This window comes from Canis aureus, chromosome 19 (assembly GCF_053574225.1).
Source record: "Canis aureus isolate CA01 chromosome 19, VMU_Caureus_v.1.0, whole genome shotgun sequence".
Classification (NCBI taxonomy): Eukaryota; Metazoa; Chordata; class Mammalia; order Carnivora; family Canidae; genus Canis; species Canis aureus.
This window is the reverse complement of record NC_135629.1, coordinates 27580566-27599110: the sequence shown is the minus strand read 5'-3', so window position 1 is coordinate 27599110 and position 18545 is coordinate 27580566. Positions and strand designations below refer to the sequence as shown.

General features: G+C 36.3%; 1 protein-coding gene across 49 annotated transcripts in view; it reads left to right on the top strand.

Moving 5' to 3' along the window:
• The window catches only part of LOC144289788 (uncharacterized), a 392823-nt gene that overhangs the window by 83657 nt on the left and 290621 nt on the right, over positions 1-18545 (top strand). The gene's annotated exons all lie outside the window — the stretch shown is intronic.

Here is an 18545-nt window from a genome sequence, read left to right as displayed (position 1 = left end):
AGAAGACCTCACATGGCCCTTCTTGAAAGCTTCAGTTCTATACTCCCCTCCGTTTTGGGTCACAAATACTGTTCCTTTTTGAGAGCTGGCTTGGAAGATCACTTGGATTTGATCCTGCTGGCCTGATACTACATACTTGGCCAGCCGGGACTTCCTGGCTCTGCTGCTGATGCTATACAGCAGGAGCAGAAGTGTCTTGGTGAATCAGATACCCTATGCCTCAGCAATTTACAGGGTTCACTGGCAAGAGCTATGGATCTATAACATGTTTATAGTCTACATACATGTATATTTCTATCTATTATCCATCTATCATCTGCTACATATCACAAGTCCAGGGGCCATCTTCACCTTTTAGTTTGATTTGCAACTTATGGAACTATGTAGCGCACATGCCATATGATTATACCCAGCAGCCTGATTGATATCATCCAGCATTCACTGAGCACTTACTATATTCTAGCCACTGTGCTAAGCCCTTTCCATAAATGACCCAGCAATTTTCATAACAACCTTATCTAGGGTCACTGTGTGTCTTTTACACATATGAGCACTGAGGTTCAGAAATGACCTTGAGGACATTAGACTAAGATAACATTATCAGGGAGAAAGTAGAGTCTGCAGTAGGTGAGAATTATTAGTAAATGTGCACTAGCTACGGCTCTCTACTACAGAACATTTCTTCTTAGGGGGGCATATCAGAACCTCCTCTCCTCTCTGTGGACAGGATGATGAAGAAGAAGGGAAGGCTATAAAAGCGTAGTTAATATTGTAGCTTAATAGTTGGAAATTAAAAAAAACTTATAATTTTTACAATATAATCAAGGGAAATTCAGCCTTGGTAAATGTTGCTGTGTGATCACGTACAGAAGATAGAGTCTGTATTCTGGGTTTTAGTGACTCTTCATGGTGAGAGTAAGGGAAAGAGAAATATCCCCCAGCCAAGGGCTTGTTTCAGAAATTCTGGGGTTTGCTGTGGGATATTTAGGATTATCAAAGAGGTACATGGGTCATAAAAGATTAAGAAACTCCCATCTATATCAATCAAATGAAATGGATGTTCACCAAATTTCTATGATTTTAAAGTTATGTCCATCAGGAAAGGCTAGAAGTTGTATTTTTATTCTGGTTTCCATTTTATAGGTTCAATTCTCTGAGGAATGACTCACTGTTTCATTTTCCCCTCTGTACGTTTCTGACTGGGTTAAGCTCGGCATTGCACAGAATGTACACATTCCCCGTGATCACTGTGAAAATCAGACCTTAAAACTAGAGGATTTATAGTCGTAGAAGCAAAACCAGTACTGCAAGGCCAAACAAAGATTAGAAAAGAGGTATTTGGATTGAAAACAGCAATAAAATGCTTCTCTTGTCCTGGACATGGCTACCTGGGAATGTTTTTCCAAAATTTGAGATTAGACCAAGAAAATCATAGCTACCTAGAGTTGGGCCTTTGGGAACTATTTGTGACAAGTGCTGCTTTTAGAGGTAGAAAATCAAGGCTCAGATGGAACTTACCTGAGGATGGAGGGGGGGCGGGGTTGGGGGGCTAAGTGGAATTCAAACCAATATACACTCTTTCAGCCTGTCACATCACACTACCTGCCAATATATCAGAGCCCCTTCATTACACTAGTCCTGACCAAGAGACTGAATGTCTTCCTTTTATGCTTGTTGCATTGGGTTTTTAATGGATGATGTTATTTCACAGATGTTTTTTAAACTATGGCCTGAAACTTATGTAAGATGCTGGAATGTTTTGCCTGTTTTTGAATGCCCCCAGATCGTCCCTACTTTCTTTTGGGAAATGATGGTATTCAATCAGTACTCTGACCCTTGGCCTGGATGGAACATGTCATGTGACCCACACTAATGCAATTTAAGACCTTCCCTGAGATTTGTTTAAACTTGAAGTCATTCCCCCCTCCCTCCGATCAAAGAACCAGTAGTGTAGGGGCATCTGGGTGGCTCAGTCAGTTATTCACTCAACTTTTGATTTCAGCTCAGGTCATGATCTCAGGGTCATGGAATTGAGCCTCACATTGGGCTCTGTCAGCATGGAGTCTGCTTGTCCCTCTCCATCTGCTCCTCCCCTCAATCTCTAAAATAGATAAAATCTTGAAAAACAAAACAAAACAAAAACAAAAACCAGGGGCACCTGGGTGACTCTGTGGCTGAGCATCTGCCTTTGGTTCAGGTTGTGATCCTGGGGTCCTGGGTCCTGGGATCCACTCTTGCAGCAGGCTCCCCAAAGGGAGCCTGCTTCTCCTTCTGCCTATGTCTCTGTCTCTCTGTGTGTCTCATGAGTAAATAAATAAAATCTTAAAAAACAAAACAAAAAAAGAAAAAAGACCAGTAGTATAAGAGCAGTGGACTGCTAGATAGCATGAACTCCACTTTATGGAAAAGCACACTGGCAAAAACCAGAATGAAGCCAACCTTCAGTCCTCAAGTGTCTAAGTTCAAATGCTTTGCTCTGCCCCTTCTTGCATGACCCTAGGGCACTTACATCACTTCTATGAGCCTGAGTTTCCACATCTAAAAATAATAGCAGGGTGAAAATTCAGTTATATAATATGTTAAAAATATGATTTAGAGTGCCTGATACATCATAAATGCTGGATGACAACAACAAAAACAATAGAGGCTAATTAAGACTCCTGCTCTATTTATCTTTACATATTTTGAATACCTATCTTGCCGTTTTCTGCCGTATTTTGATGGTGTAGTTCTTGGCAAAGCTAATCCACAGCACTCATAGTGGCTTACATAAAAGCTCAGCCTTGCTGCACATACTGTTTTTTTTTTGTTTGTTTGTTTGTTTTTTATAGTATGTAGCTGGGTAAACACAGTGACTGAAGTTTACTTTTGTTGGGGTACACTGGATAGGGAGGCAGGGGCTGTAGGGGGTCATGGTCAGCCATAGTCAGCCATTTCAGCTTTATAGAAAAATTCAGGATGACAGAGAGTGGAGAATGTCATCTACCAGAATCTGGGCCTGTCCTATATTTTGAAGAAATTTTTGCTGGTAAATTTCTACTATAGCTATATATATGGGTTCAGAAGTTCGTTTTGGTGGCAAATTCAGACATATTTTTTCCAGCTATAGCTACGAAAGTCAATTTCTGGGCTGAAAAGATAGGTGCTATTTTTCATTTAGGCAGTGATATTTATTGAGCACCTACTGCATGCCAGACTCTCTCAAAGTAGCTGGAGACAGCAATAACGAAATAGAGATATATTCCTACCACTTTTTTGAAGTCTCTTTCTCTTTTTTTTTATTGAGGGGTAATCACATAACATAAAATCAATCATTTAAAAGTGAAAAATTCATAGCATTTAGTACATTTACAACGTTGTGCAACCACCACTTCTGTCAAGTTCCAAAACACTTTTATCACCTGAAAGGAAAACATACCTGTTAAACAGTTGCTTTCTACCATCCTAAACCCTGTCCTCTGATAAACACCAATCTGTGCTCTGTCTCTGTGGATTTTTCCATAACAGTGGAATCATACAACATGTAGCTTTTGTGTCTGGCCTTTTTTTACTTAGCATAAAGTTTTCAAGGTTGTCTCTGTTGTAGCATGTTGAGTATTTCCTTTTTCTTTTTTTTTTTTTAATTTTTATTTATTTATGATGATCACAGAGAGAAAGAGAGGCAGAGACACAGGCAGAGGGAGAAGCAGGCTCCATGCACCGCGAGCCCGACGTGGGACTTGATCGGGTCTCCGGGATCGCGCCCTGGGCCAAAGGCAGGCGCCAAACCTCTGCGCCACCCAGGGATCCCAGTATTTCCTTTTTCTTAAGGCTTAATAACATTCCACTGAATGTATACACCACATTTTGTTTATCCATCCATCTGTTAATGGACATTCTGGCTATTTCCACATTTTGACAATTGTGGATAATGCTGCTATGGATATTTGGCTACACATAGTTGTTTGAGTACTTGTTTTCAATTCTTTGGAGTATATACCTATGAGGGGAATTGCTCGATCATATAATAATTCTACGTTTACCTTTTAGGGGAACTGCCAGACTGTTTTCCAAATTGGCTGAACTACTTTAAATTCCCACCAATAATCGATGAGAATTTCAGTTCTTCCACACCCTTGCCAACACTTGTCATTTTCCATGTTTTCATTATAGCCATTATAGTGGGTGTGAAGTGGTATGTCACTGTGAATTTTGTTTACATTTCCTTCATGACTAATGATGCGGAACACATCATTGTTGGCCATGATGGATGTACTTGTTGGCCATTTCTTCTCTGGTTATATCTTCTTTGCAGAAATGTCTGTTCAAATAATTTGCCTATTTTTAAATTGGTTTGTTGGTCTTTTTGTTGTTGAGTTATAAAATCTCTTTATATATTTTAGATACTATATACCCCTATGAGATAATGATTTGTCTTTTTTATCCTATTCTGTAAGTTGTCTTCTTTTTCTTGGTAATGTCCTTTAATGCACAAAGGTTTTTTAATTTTAGAAAAGTCTAGTTTACCAGCTTTTTCTTTTTTGCTATGTCATACCTAAGAATCCATGCCCAAATCCAAGGTCATGAAGATTTATCTCAATGTTTTCCTCTAAGAATTTTATGGTTTTAGCTGGTACTTTAGAGAAAATGGACCCTAGATAAAAATGAAGGAAATCTGAATAATGTATGAGTTTCAGTTAGTAGTTATACATCACTCTTATTTCACTAATTGCGACAAATGTACCATACTAAAATAAGATGCTAATAACAGGGGAAACTGGGTGTGATGTTTGTAGAAATTCTCTGTTCTAGCTTCAAATTTTTTCAAAAACTCTTCTAAGATAAAAAAGTTGTTTTAAAAAAGTAAATTGATAGCATCAGAACAATTGCAATATCTAGGAATAAACCTAATGAAAGATGTTCAACAAAATTACACCAAAAATACTAAACATTACGGAGAGAGATATATCTTGTTCATTGATTGGTAGGCTCAGTATTGCTAAGATGTCAGTTCTATCAAATTTGTTTATAGATTCAATGGTATCTGAGTCAAAATCCTAGCAAATGGTTTTACAGAAATTGATGTGATGATTCTAGAATTTATATAGAAACCAAATGATCTATAATAGCCAAAACAATTTTGAAAAGGAACAAAGTTGGAAGAGTTACACTATCTGATTTCAAAGCTTATTATAAAGCTCCAGTAGTCACAATAATGTGGTATTGACAGAAGTATTGACATATAGAGCAGTGGAACAGAATAAAGTCTAAAAATCGACACACATACCTATGGCCAATTGAATTTTGGAAAGTTTCTAAAGTAATTGAATGGGAAAGGAAAGTTGTTTTTAATGATCTAGAAACATCTGAACGTTCATATTAAAAAATGAATATTGATGTCTACTCATGCCATAAATCAAAATTAGTTCAAAATAGACTTTAGGTTTAAATGCAAACTATAAAACTATAGTAGTTCTAAAATAAGACACAGGAGAAAAATTTGCAACTTTAGGGTCAACAAAGATCTCTTAGACTAAATATCCATGAAGAAAAAGATAAATTGGACTTTATCAAAATTAAATCTTTTTGTTCATCAAAGGACACTGATAGGATAACCAAATGGCAAGCCATAGAATGGAGGATAAAATTATCAATACCTGACTCTGATGGAACTTTTGTATTCAAAATATTTAGTTCAGAGTATATAAAGTGCTCCTAAATTCAATAATTAAATGACAAACAATTCAATTAAAAATTGGCTAAAAACTTAAATAGATACTTTAGAAGACATATAGCTAATACACACATTAAAAGATACTCATATAATATTAGTCTTCAGGGGACTGCACATTAAAGCACAGAGAAACACTACTTCACAGCAATAGGATAGCTAAAATTAAAATGACTAATAATACCAAGTATTGGTGAGCATATGGAGTTGCAGAAACTCTCAGACATTGCAGAGGGTTGTATAAAATGGTACATCTTTTTGGGAAAGCATTTTGGCACTTTTTAATGAAATTAAGCAAATATATAATCCAGTAATTTTACTCTCAGGCATTTTTTTCAAGAGAAATGGAAATATATGCCCACAAAAAGAATTGGACACAAATGTCACAACAGTTTTATTCATAGTAGGCAATAACTGGATACAACTCAAATGCCCATCAAAAGATGAATGGCTAAACACTTTGGGTGTATTTATAAAATGTTATATAAAAAATTCAGTATGAAATATAGGAAGGTATATTTATAAAATGAAAATTTATAAAACAGAATACTGAGCAATAAAGGGGGATCAACTACTTATACACACAGCATAAATTAATCTCAAAAGCAACTGAATGAAAGAAACGAAGCACAAAAGACAACATACTGTGCAATTTTTTTTTCAAGTCCTAGAATAGGCAAAACTAATGTATGGCAATAGATTTCAGATCAGTGTTTGCACTGGTGCGGTTCTAAGAGTTAATTCTTTCTTGAATACCTTGCCTTCAGCACCTTGGTCACCTTACCCTAGTACTGGCTGTGATAATCATTTACATTTGTCCTATAAAATAAGTCTATTGAGAAGTGGGTGTGTGTCAGTGATGTGGTTTGAAGATCTCTTACTCTCTCCAACTAGTTTATTGTTCATAATCCTGAGTCATCAAAGTTTTATAGTAAATAACAATGAAAAAGTTTTGATTGGGATTTTATCTTAAGAATACGACATTAACTCAGGAAAAAGACAACATAATACAAAGTACATTATGGGGAATATAGTCAATAATATTGTAATAATGTGACAGATGGCAACTACACTTGTTGTGGCGAGCATAGTGTAGTGTATAGAATTGCCTAATCACTACCTCATATACCTCAAACTATATGATGTTTGCCCAAAACAAAGATAAGGTATATCTCTTGTAAACAAATAAACTACAATATAACTTATGAAACAATCTTATTTTATGTGTAAGACAATTTAAGCCCTAATTCCAACTATGACATAGTCTTAGCAATCAAAGCAAGAATCAAGTGCTGTTACTTGTGTGTGCATATGTGTGTAATTCTTTAAAAATTGAGCTATGATGGACAGCTACATGCAAAAGAAAAAAACTGCACCACTTTCTTATATCATACACAAAAAATAAACTCAAAATGGATCAAATACCTAAATGTAAGACCTAAAACCATAAAAATAAAAGAGAACATAAGCAGTAAACTCTTGGACATCAGCTTTCGCAATATTTTTCTAGACTCATCTCCTCAGGCAAGGGAAATAATAGCAAAAATAACCAATGGAACTATATAACATTAAACAGCTTTTGCAGAGCAAGGGAAATCATCACCAAAACAAAAAGGCAACTTACTAAGAAGATATTTGTAATCAATATATTTGATAAGAGGTTAATATCTAAGATATATAAAGAATTTATACAATTCAACAACAATAATAGTAGTAATCTGATTTAAAAACGGGCAGATCATCAGGGAAATACAAATCAAAACCACAATGATATATCACCTCACACCGGTGAGAATGGTGAAAATTAACAAGACAGGAAGCAACAAATATTGGAGAGGATGTGGAGAAAGGGGAACCCTCTTGCACTATTGGTAGGAATGTGAACTGGTGCAGCCACTCTGGAAAACTGTGTGGAGGTTCCTCAAAGAGTTAAAAATAGACCTGCCCTATGACCCAGCAGTTGCACTGCTGGGGATTTACCCCAAAGATACAGATGCAATGAAACGCTGGGACACCTGCACCCCGATGTTTATAGCAGCAATGGCCACAATAGCCAAACTGTGGAAGGAGCCTCGGTGTCCATCGAAAGATGAATGGATAAAGAAGCTGTGGTCTATGTATACAATGGAATATTACTCAGCCATTAGAAATGACAAATACCCACCATTTGCTTTGACGTGGATGGAACTGGAGGGTATTATGCTGAGTGAAGTAAGTCAATCGGAGAAGGACAATAATTATATGGTCTCATTCATTTGGGGAATATAAAAAATAGTGAAAGGGAATAAAGGGGAAAGGAGAAAAAATAAGTGGGAAATATCAGAAGCGGAGACAGAACATAAGAGACTCCTAACTCTGGGAAACAAACAGGGGTGGTGGAAAGGGAGGTGGGCGGGGGTGGGGGTGACTGGGTTATGGGCACTGAGGGGGGAACTTGATGGGATGAGCACTGGGCGTTATTCTATATGTTGGCAAGTTGAACACCAATAAAAACAAAAAAAAAATGGGCAGACTTTAATAGACATTTTTCCAAAGAAGACATACAGATGGCGAAAAGACACGTGAAGAAATGTTCAACATCATTAATCATCAGGGCGACGCAAATCAAAACCAAAATGAGACATCACCTCACAGCTATCACAATGGCTAGTATCAAAAAGGCAAGAAATAAAAAGTGTTGATGAGGATGTGGAGAAAAAGGAACCCTCATGCACTATTCTTTGGAAGATAAATTGGTGCAGCTGCTATGGAAAACAGTATGGGGGTTCCTCAGAAAGTTAAAAATAAAAATACCATATAATCCAGTAATTATATTTCTGGGTATTGACTTTAAAAAAAAAGAAAAAAGAAAAGAAATGAAAACACCAATTCAAAAAGATATGCAACCTTATGTTCATCACAGCATTATTTACAATACCCAGGAAATGGAAGCAACCCAATGTCTATCAATAGATAAATGGATAAAGAATATATGGGATATAGATAGATAGACAGATAGATAGATAAAATGGAATATTACTCAGCCATAAAAAGAATGAAATCTTGCCATTTGTAACAGTTTGAGTGACCTAGGAGGTATTATGCTAAGTGAGATAAGTCAGACAGAGAAAGATAAAAGCCTATATGATTGTATTTATATTTGAAGTCTAAAAAACAAATAAATGAACAAACAAAACAGAAACAGATTCATAAGTACAGAGAACAAATGGTGATTCCCAGGAGGATAGAGGGGATGAGGGCATAGGCAAAAAAGCCGAAGGAGATGAAGAGGTACAAACTTCCAATTGTAATATAAGTAATGGGGATGAAAAATACAGCATCAGAAATATAATTAATGATACTGTAATAACTTTCTATGGTGACAGATGGCAACTACTCCTATTGTGGTGCGCATTTCATCACGTACAGAATTGTCCAATCACTATGTTGTACACCTGAAACTAATAGTATATGTCAACTGTACTTCAAAAAAAAATTGAACTATAAGACATTGCTAAATTTACTTTTGCATTGTACTCATGGAGATCAGTTTGCGATGATATACGTGAAATGTATAAATTTTTCTCAAGGATCAGTCCCTAAATTTTGATGTTAAAGTCATTGTCTTTTAAAGCATCTATAGTGTTACCTCAATTGCTTATGTTCTGTTCTTTTGTTACTGATTCTGCCATTTTCCTATCTGCCATTGTCTTTGGGGATGATTAAAGCAATTATACTCAATTTATAAGATCCCACATCTTTTGCAGGATTTGTCATTTTATTTTGTTATCCATTTTCATGGTTTATGCACTATATTTTGGGGATTTTAAAAACAGCTAACAACCTATGAGATACTGACTAACAAATACTATTCACACAAGAGGGAAGAAGCTAAAAATCAAGTCAGAGGGTTGAGGGAAGACTAGATTTCAAAGAAATCATTGGCACTTTCAGGGACACAGATGATGAATACTAAGACAACAGGGACCTCCTATACTTGGAGCATAGTTCCCTGAAACAAGTTGTTCTGAAGTTAAAGTGCTTTCTATGTAGGTCAATTCCTTGTCTCAATAAATGGTTTCAGGTTGAATTCCTACCCATATGAAAAGGTAAAATTGAATCCCTACTTCACTCCAAATACTAACATGAATAGAAGATAGATTAAAGATAGAAGTTAAAAGAAAAACTTCAGTATGATTAGGAAGAAATACAGGAGAAAATTTTTATGATCTTCAGATGGGAAAGGAGTTCCTAAACAAGTAAAAGGCACACAACAAAAGGGAAATGATTGAAGAATATGGCCATGTTAGAAAATACACGAGTTCATCAAAATAAATAAAAAGATAAATTGTAATTAGAATTTAAAATACATGCAATAACAAGAAAAATCTAGATGACATAAAGAATTTCTATAGATCGTTAAAAAGAAACTAATCATTAAATAGAAAAATTTGCATAAGTGAAAACACTAGTAATTTGGCTTTTGAAAGTGTTGGACAACTCATTTGAAATGTAGAAAATGCAAATTAAAATGCAATGATAGTGCTACTTCTGGCAATAGCATACTAGCTTATTTCAGACAATCTCTCCTCTGATAATAACTAGACAAACTTGGCAAAATTTCTTTCTTTTTTTGTTTTTAAAGATTTTATCCATCTATGAGAGAGAGAGAGTGAGAGCAAGAATAAGCATGAAGGGAGGGTAGGGAAGGGGAAGAGGGAGAAGTAGGCTCCTCACTGAGCAGAGACTGATGTGAGGCTCAATCATAGGGTCCCAGGACCATGACTTGAGTCAAAGGCAGATGCTTAACCAACTGAGCCACCCAGGCGTCCCTTGACAAAATTTCTTAAAAGATTTCTTTGAAAGCATGGACAATACAATACTGATACAGTAAGAATTTGCAATTCTAGGATTGGAGGAAAAGTTGAATCCCAAAAAGGTGGACCTATAACCTGAACAGCTCATCTCCTTAAGGAGTTTGCTACTATTAAAAAAAAAAAAAAAAATGAGAGCCTGAAATTGTTTCCAGTTTTCATTACCATGTTTAGTGCTCAAACAAAAATAATGAGACACACGAAACGATAAGAATTGACTAAAAGTAATAGAAAATAACAAGTAGTAGAAACAGACCCATAAGATATCCAGATATTTTTTGCTATCAGACATGGATATTAAAATAATCAAGATTAACATGCTAAAATATTAAATAATGAGGTGAGAAATTTTGGTGGAAAACTCAATATTATGTAAAAGGATCAACTGGAAATTGGAGAATTTTAAAATACAATCACTGAATTTCAGAACTGAAATCAACGGGCTTAATAGAAGATTAGATACTGAAGGTTAGAAGAAAGAATTAGTAAAAGGAGCAGTGGACCAGAAGAAAATATCCCGAATATAGAGGTATCATTTTCCAGGGTATTTTTGAGGCCAGCATAACCTTAATGTCAAAAATTGACAAGGATATTTTCAGAATGTAAATGTACAAGTCAATTTTTTCCCCTGAAAATAGATTTTTAATAATACGATAAATCACCTTTTAAAACCTTTGTTGTCACATTTAAGTGAAATGTTGAATTTTTACCTCTGAGATTGGGAGTGAAACAATTTTGGCTATTATTGCCACTTCCACTTAATGATTTATCGGTGGTCCTATCTTTTATATGTTTGGGAGTATTTCTGTATACACTTTTTTCAGATCAATGAGAAAGAGATAGTGGGCAAAAGTGTTAAACCACTACTTGATAAAATATATTAGGCAACCCGCAAACTTTTGTAAAAATGCTCATCTTCACTCATCATCAGGTAAATGGAAATTAAAAGTACAGTGTGATATACAGTCACCAGAATGGTTACTCTCATACTCCACTATGGGAATGCAAATTGTAGAACAACCTTAAATATAATCATTTGACAGGATTTACTAAAATTGGGCATATGCCTATCTTAAGATCCAGTAATACTCAACACAAATACATGCTCTAAAAACATGCAAACATATCATTAAATAAATGCTAAAAATAAATGTTAAAACACAGAATTATAAAAAAATCAGGTACGTACATACAGTGGAAAACTATACAGTAATGAATTATTGCTACACACAATGGAAGTGAATCTCATGAACATAACAGTAAGCAAAAGGATCAAGACACAGAAACATATGTTGTAGGATATCTTTTCTAAGTAGCTTTTTTTTGCAAAAGCAAAAATCTAAAGACAATCCAAATATCCACAAACAGGAAAATGTGAAGTATAATCATGAAATAAAAGTCCACAAACAGTGAAAATGAATGAACTAACATTTCATGCATAAAAATATTTAAATGAAAAAAAAGCAAGGTTTAAAAGATAGTAAACTAATATATTATTTAGATATTTATATATATATGAATATATACTATATATAGTAAAATTATGAGGGAAGAAAAGGGAATGGTGAATGCGAAATTCAAAACAGTACTTTCCTTTTATAAAATGTAGGCTCTGCGCGTCGGGACTTATTGTCAGTTTTTCTATTTTAATGTTTTTCAGTGACTAGAACAGTGCTTGACACATAATGGTCATGCAAAAAGTATTTTTCAATAAGTAAATCAATGAGAATGGAGAGGAATAATATGAGGTGTTGTATTAGGACTAGCAAAGTTCTGTTACTCAGCCTTGATGACGGGTACACAGGGGTGTGTGTCATGGTGCTCCTCATCCTATATGTATGTGAATATGTAGTGTTCTAGATTATTAAATACACTATAAAATACTTTAAAATGTAAAGATACACTACAGAATTTTCATATTGAGAAACATTGCCAAATAAGGTATAAAATAGATCTCCTCTCACTGCATCATGCAGGCCCAAATTATTCCTGCTGCTGTCTTGGCCCTCACGGGAAATGGATGGGAGTGCTAGGTATAGGGTGGGTGGGAGTCACAGGAAAAGCCTCAGAGAGCTTGGTTGACTCCATATTTTAGGTAAAAAAGAAGCAGATTAAAAATTAACATTTTAGGGCACCTGGATAGCTTAGTTGGTTAGGTGACTGCCTTCAGCTCAGGTCATGATCCCAAGATCCTGGGATCAAGGGCCACATTGGGCTCCTTGCTCAGCAGGAAGCCTGCTTTTCCCTCTCTCTCCACCTGCTTTTCCCTCTCCCTCTGCCTGCTGCTTCCCCTTGCTTGTGCTCTCTCTTTGTCAAATAAATAAATAAAATCTTTAAAAAACTGAACATTTTACACTATGCTTTTATATTAAATTGGCCATGTTGATACGTCTTGCTTTGTACCTCTCTGAGAGCTAAAGAATGAAAAAGAAAAAGACCTAGGTAGGTCTGTTTGTGGGAGTGGGGAGATTTTTAAATCCTAGAAGCTATTTAAGAAGGAGTAGTATTTAATTTTTATTTCTTTCACTTTTTTTTTAGCTCCAAAGAGAATTTTTGCAATATATGTGAAACTCTCTTTCAGATGAGTCCGTCAAAATTACCTATACCCCAAATACCAAAGCATTCCAAAATACAGTCTTAGAAAAGGAGGGAATGGCCCATGTGACCATATGAGACAGCCTGCCAAAAACACCATTTCCCCACAACTGTGAAGATCACCTGGAGATCAATCCCATTCTTTAGTTTCTTTTACTTTTTTTTTTTTTTTGGTTTTTCAGAAACAAGCCATCTGTTTAAACAACTCAGAGGGTCAATGTTCTTATTAATGTGCCTGTTTCCACAAAGTATTTCAGTTCATTGCAGCAAGTGCTAGCTGAGTGCCTAGGCCCTTATGGAAATGTGGATAGAAGTAGGTTCTAGTTCCCAAAGAGCTCTAGTATAGAGGAAAATCTCCACCACAACCTATTTTGTCAGTTAAGAAACTGGGTAATTTCATGTTATCCAGAAGTCTACTTTGGTACTGTAGAATGTCATGTGTGGGGTATGTTAGCAACCTTTACTCATTAGGATAGCTTAAAGATATGATAAAGATAAGTTAACTTCAATAAAATATTCTGCAACAAGTACATATTAATCTACAATGAATTGGTATCAAAATGTTAAAATGCATACAAGTTAATATGAACAACACAAACAATCCAACAGAAAAATGGGCAAAAGACAAGAATAAGCATTTCAGAGAAAACACATATGTACAACAGATGTACGAAGAAATGTTCAATATTACTAATAATCGGGGAAATGCAAATCAAGATTACACAAGAGAGCATTTTACTGGTATCTGAGTGACCAAAATGGAAAAGTCTGACAATACTAAATACCAGAGAGGATTTGAGTCCATAGGATTTCATAGACCCTGGTAGAAGTAACAAATCGGTGCCCACTCATTGATTTCTAGTTTGGTATTATCTCCTAGAATTAAAGATTTACATACTCTGTGATCCAGAAGTTCTACTCCAGGGAAATGCTTGTCATGTCCAATAGGTGACATGCACTCAAATAATCATGGTTGTGCACATGGCAAACATGAGGAGACAAACATGAGAAGACAACCAAATGCCTATCAATAGTGGGCAAATGGATGCTTAAGCTGTGGTAGATTCATCAGAGGAACATAATATAGCAGGCAAGCCAAATGCACTGCAGTGACATATAGCAATACAACAAAAATCATGGCTCTTAGCAACATGATAGTAAGTGGAAAAACGTCCCCAAATATTGTGTACACATAGTATCCTTTTTATAAAGTTAAAAACAACCAGTGTAAGAAAAATAAGTTTAGAAATACAGAGGCAATTAAACTATTCAAACAGAAAACAAGAGAAAGGTGATGATAGCATGCAGGGTCAGGTGGAAGGATGTAGAAGAGAATGAGTGTACCATTTGGGTGAATGTCAGCTGCCATGAAGATCTTAGCTTTTGCCTTGCATAGTGAATTTGGAGATGCTTGTTATGATATAACACGGCAAAATAAATATAAGTGGGTCCATTCAAGGGCTAGTGGTGACTGTGTCATAGAACAAGGATCACAGTTAATCCACTTCTGTGCATTCAAGTTCCATAATAAAGAAAACAAACACCATTTGTCATAAACAGAAGATAAACATTAAAAATGTGGAGCAATTTTTAAGTTTTAAAAAGAGCATCGAGGGGCGCCTGGATGGCTCAGTCCGTTAAGTGTCTGCTTTCAGCTCAGGTGTTTTCCTTCTGCCTTCATCCCAGTGTCATGGGATCAAGCTCCACATCAAGCTCCTTGCTCAGCAGGGAGGATGCTTCTCCCTCTCTCTCTGCCCCTCCTCCCATTTGTGCTCTCTCTCTTATTATTTAAATAAATAAAATCTTAAAAAGAGCATCTGTATACTGCTTCATATTGTCACCACGGCTATCTATACACAGTATGGAAACCACTGCCTTCATGTAGAACAGTGAACAAGAAACTGTTTCTGTCTCAAGGAATTCATAGTTGGTGAAATATATAAGGGGTAACTATAGAATTAGCTAAGTGAGAGAATAATCATGAAGAGCAAAGTACAGGGGGGCACCAGGCTGTGTGTGGAAGAAGTCCCCCTAAAAGGATATAAAATCTAACTTTGGACTTGAAAGGCAGGATATTATAGACAGTGTAAAGAGCTGCAGGGGGGGCAAATGAGTTGTTGAAAGTTGTTCCATTTGACTGAAGCAGAGAAACGGGCATTGGCTGGGGGTGGGGGGGAAGGAGAGAGATGGGGCTTGGGAAATCCAGGGGTCCTCATCATGAAGGGCCTTGTAACCTCTATGACAAACTAGGGGCCTTATTTCAAGAGCCACAGGAAGCCATCGAAGAGTTTAAGCCAGGGAGTGAAGAGATCAGACTTTGTATTTTCATAAATAGCAGGATTGAAGGCAGACAGGATCTGTGAGACTTTTTTTTTTAAAAGAGTTTATTTATTTATTCATAAGAGACACAGAGAGAGAGAGGGGCAGAGACATAGGAAGAAGGAGAATCAGGCTCCCTGTGGAGAGCTGATAAGGGACTCAATCCCAGGACCCCAGGATCATGACCTGAGCCAAAGGAAATGCTCAACCACTGAGCCACACAGGTACCCCAGGATCGGTGAGATCAAGCTGAGGGCAGGGCAGCTGGCCAGGGGGGCTATGGCGGTGACTGGAAGACACAGTGGGTTGGAAAGAAGTGGGCAGATTAGGGAGGTATTGAGGAGGCAGAAGAAATAGGACTCAAGGTTGGATTGCAGAGGGACCAAGTAAGAGTTATCTGGGCAAGTCAAGGATCATTTCACCTTTAGGTATCTGGAAGATGGTGGCACCAGATGTGAGACCTGAGACAATGGGAGGAAGCACATGAACATCTCGCCCAGTGCATGAGTTCATAGTGTCTCACAAACCTTTCCAGAGGAAACTGACTTTTCTCCAGCAAAGCATGGCCCTCGAGTTCTAGAAATTACAGGGATCCTTTTGTTGCCAAACACCTGGACAGATTGGTTAAAAGGCAGTATCTCAAGATACTGTGGCAGAACTCTTTAAGTGAAGGTTCCCCAAATCCATGACCTGATGTTCAAAGAGCTGCTTCACTTTATTTTGTGAGTGATACTTGGATTAGTTACTTGCACAGCATAAGGTTTAGGAGTATTGCGAAATATTTGTGCCGCTGACCTCCAGTTTATAAAATGAGGTCAGGGTACCTCTGAGATTATTTTCCTTCTTTTTAAGAGCAACATAATTACCTAGGCATGGCTATCCTGGGCAGCAGATAAATAATAAAACCTTCAGCTTCAGGCACAACATACAACAATTCACATATTCTTTCATTTCATATGCCAGGCCACAAACGTGTGAAGGAAGCACATTAATTTCCTATAGAATGATTGCCAAGATGAAATTTTCTGATCACTGGTAAATAGGCGTGCTTGGATCTATGTCTTGTAAGAGTCCTGTGATATGGTCATTTTTAGATAATTCTCCCAGAAACCTTTAAAGCAAGACAACCATAGGAGTGATGCATTGCCAGACTGTAAGAAATATTGGCCCATTATATCCAGATCAGTCCCTGAAGGGTTACTGGCTTTGGGGAGAGGAGTCAGTAAAAATCCCTGTTCATGGTACTTTATATACCCATGTGCAGGCAGAGGGAAGGCTAAGGGAAGTAAAAATAATTTACATAGCACATAATAAGGATCATTAATATCTGTTACCAATTCTAACAATGCCAATAAGGGATCCCTGCATGGCGCAGCAGTTTAGCGCCTGCCTTTGGCCCAGGGCGCGATCCTGGAGACCCGGGATCGAATCCCACGTCGGGCTCCCGGTGCATGGAGCCTGCTTCTCCCTCTGCCTATGTCTCTGCCTCTCTCTCTCTCTCTCTCTCTCTCTGTGACTATCATAAAAAAAAAAAACTCTACCAATGCCAATAATTGTGTTCATGTGATGGTACTATAGCAAAATAGTTGGCAAAATGGATGCTGGTGCCCAGGAGATTGAAATCAAATCCTGGCTTTGCCAATTAGGAAGCAATGTGACTGAAAAAATTATTTGAACTCTAAATCTCAGTTTCTTCATTGATACGATGGGACAGTATGCTGCTCCTTGGTGAATTAACACATGCAAAGACTCTAGATCAGAACTTGATGTATCATAAGCATTCAACAAATGGAGAAATGTATGTAAAGCAACGTAAATGTATACTGATGATCCACAGGAGGCTAGTGTCTGAGATTAGACCTAGATGCCTAGAATAGCTAAAATATTATAAAATACTTAAATTTCTGGATGGTTGATTTTTTAACATGGTCTGTAGGAAACATAATATCATATTCCATTAACTCTAAGATGTACATTTTTTTAATATTTAAACGAGTGGCATTGGTTTTGCCTGGACATACATTTCAAAGTTTGGAAAAAAGATGATAGCAGTTTGGAAGAAAAATCAGGTCCAATAATGAAGCATTCTTTTAAGAAATGCTAGTTCATCAATCCTCTCACTGACATGGAATATGACAATGTAGAAAAATACAAACACTGATGACTTTCACCTACAAAATAATTCAGAAGAGCCAGACTCTAGAAAAACACCTGCTCCCATTTATTTATTTTTGCTTTCCCTTTTATATATGTACAACAGTAATGTTATGTCTAACTGGGTCTGTTTATTATGTAGAACATTATCAAATCAATAAGTAAATAAAGTAAAATTTCTAGTATTAAAACTTTGCATCATAGTGTTAACTGTCATTGTTTTCCTGGCACACAAATAATGGAACACCTTACAATTGATAACAACTTAGCTTTACTGAAATACGGTAAACAAGAATGTATGACAAGTCAAGAGAGTTTAGAATTCAAGAGAATTCTGAGTTGTTAAAGGCCAACCTATTTGGATTCAAATCTTAGCTCTTCTATTTCCAGCTATGTTATCTTTTGACAAATGACGATCCTTCTGAGCCTCTGTAAAATGATATTTTTACCTAAACCATTAGGTAAATTCTATGGATTAAACAAAATAATATATAAAAAGTGTTAAATACCATAATATGTAAATACTTCAAGGGTACAATCAATAATATAAATGTTATTATAAAAATTAATCATCTGTCATTTGGTTTAAGAAGTCAAGCTACTTTCAGATATTTTTCATAGCATGGAACAGAAAGCCATGTGTTATAGTTACCAGTCACCCGCATAAAACAAAAACAAAAATATACATTTACATGTATTAACATAAGCTACAAATTAATTCCTGTATTTTGGTGTAAGCATAATCTAAAAACAAGTGAATGAGTATTCACCAGAATTGAAAGTTACATTTATAATGGCCTGATTTAAAATATAATTTAATTGCTCTACTCAAAAGTTTAATTTGGGGTGGTCAAGGGCAATACAAAGACAGGTGGCCATCATCTGGCTGAAACTGATGAATAGGAGAAATATGT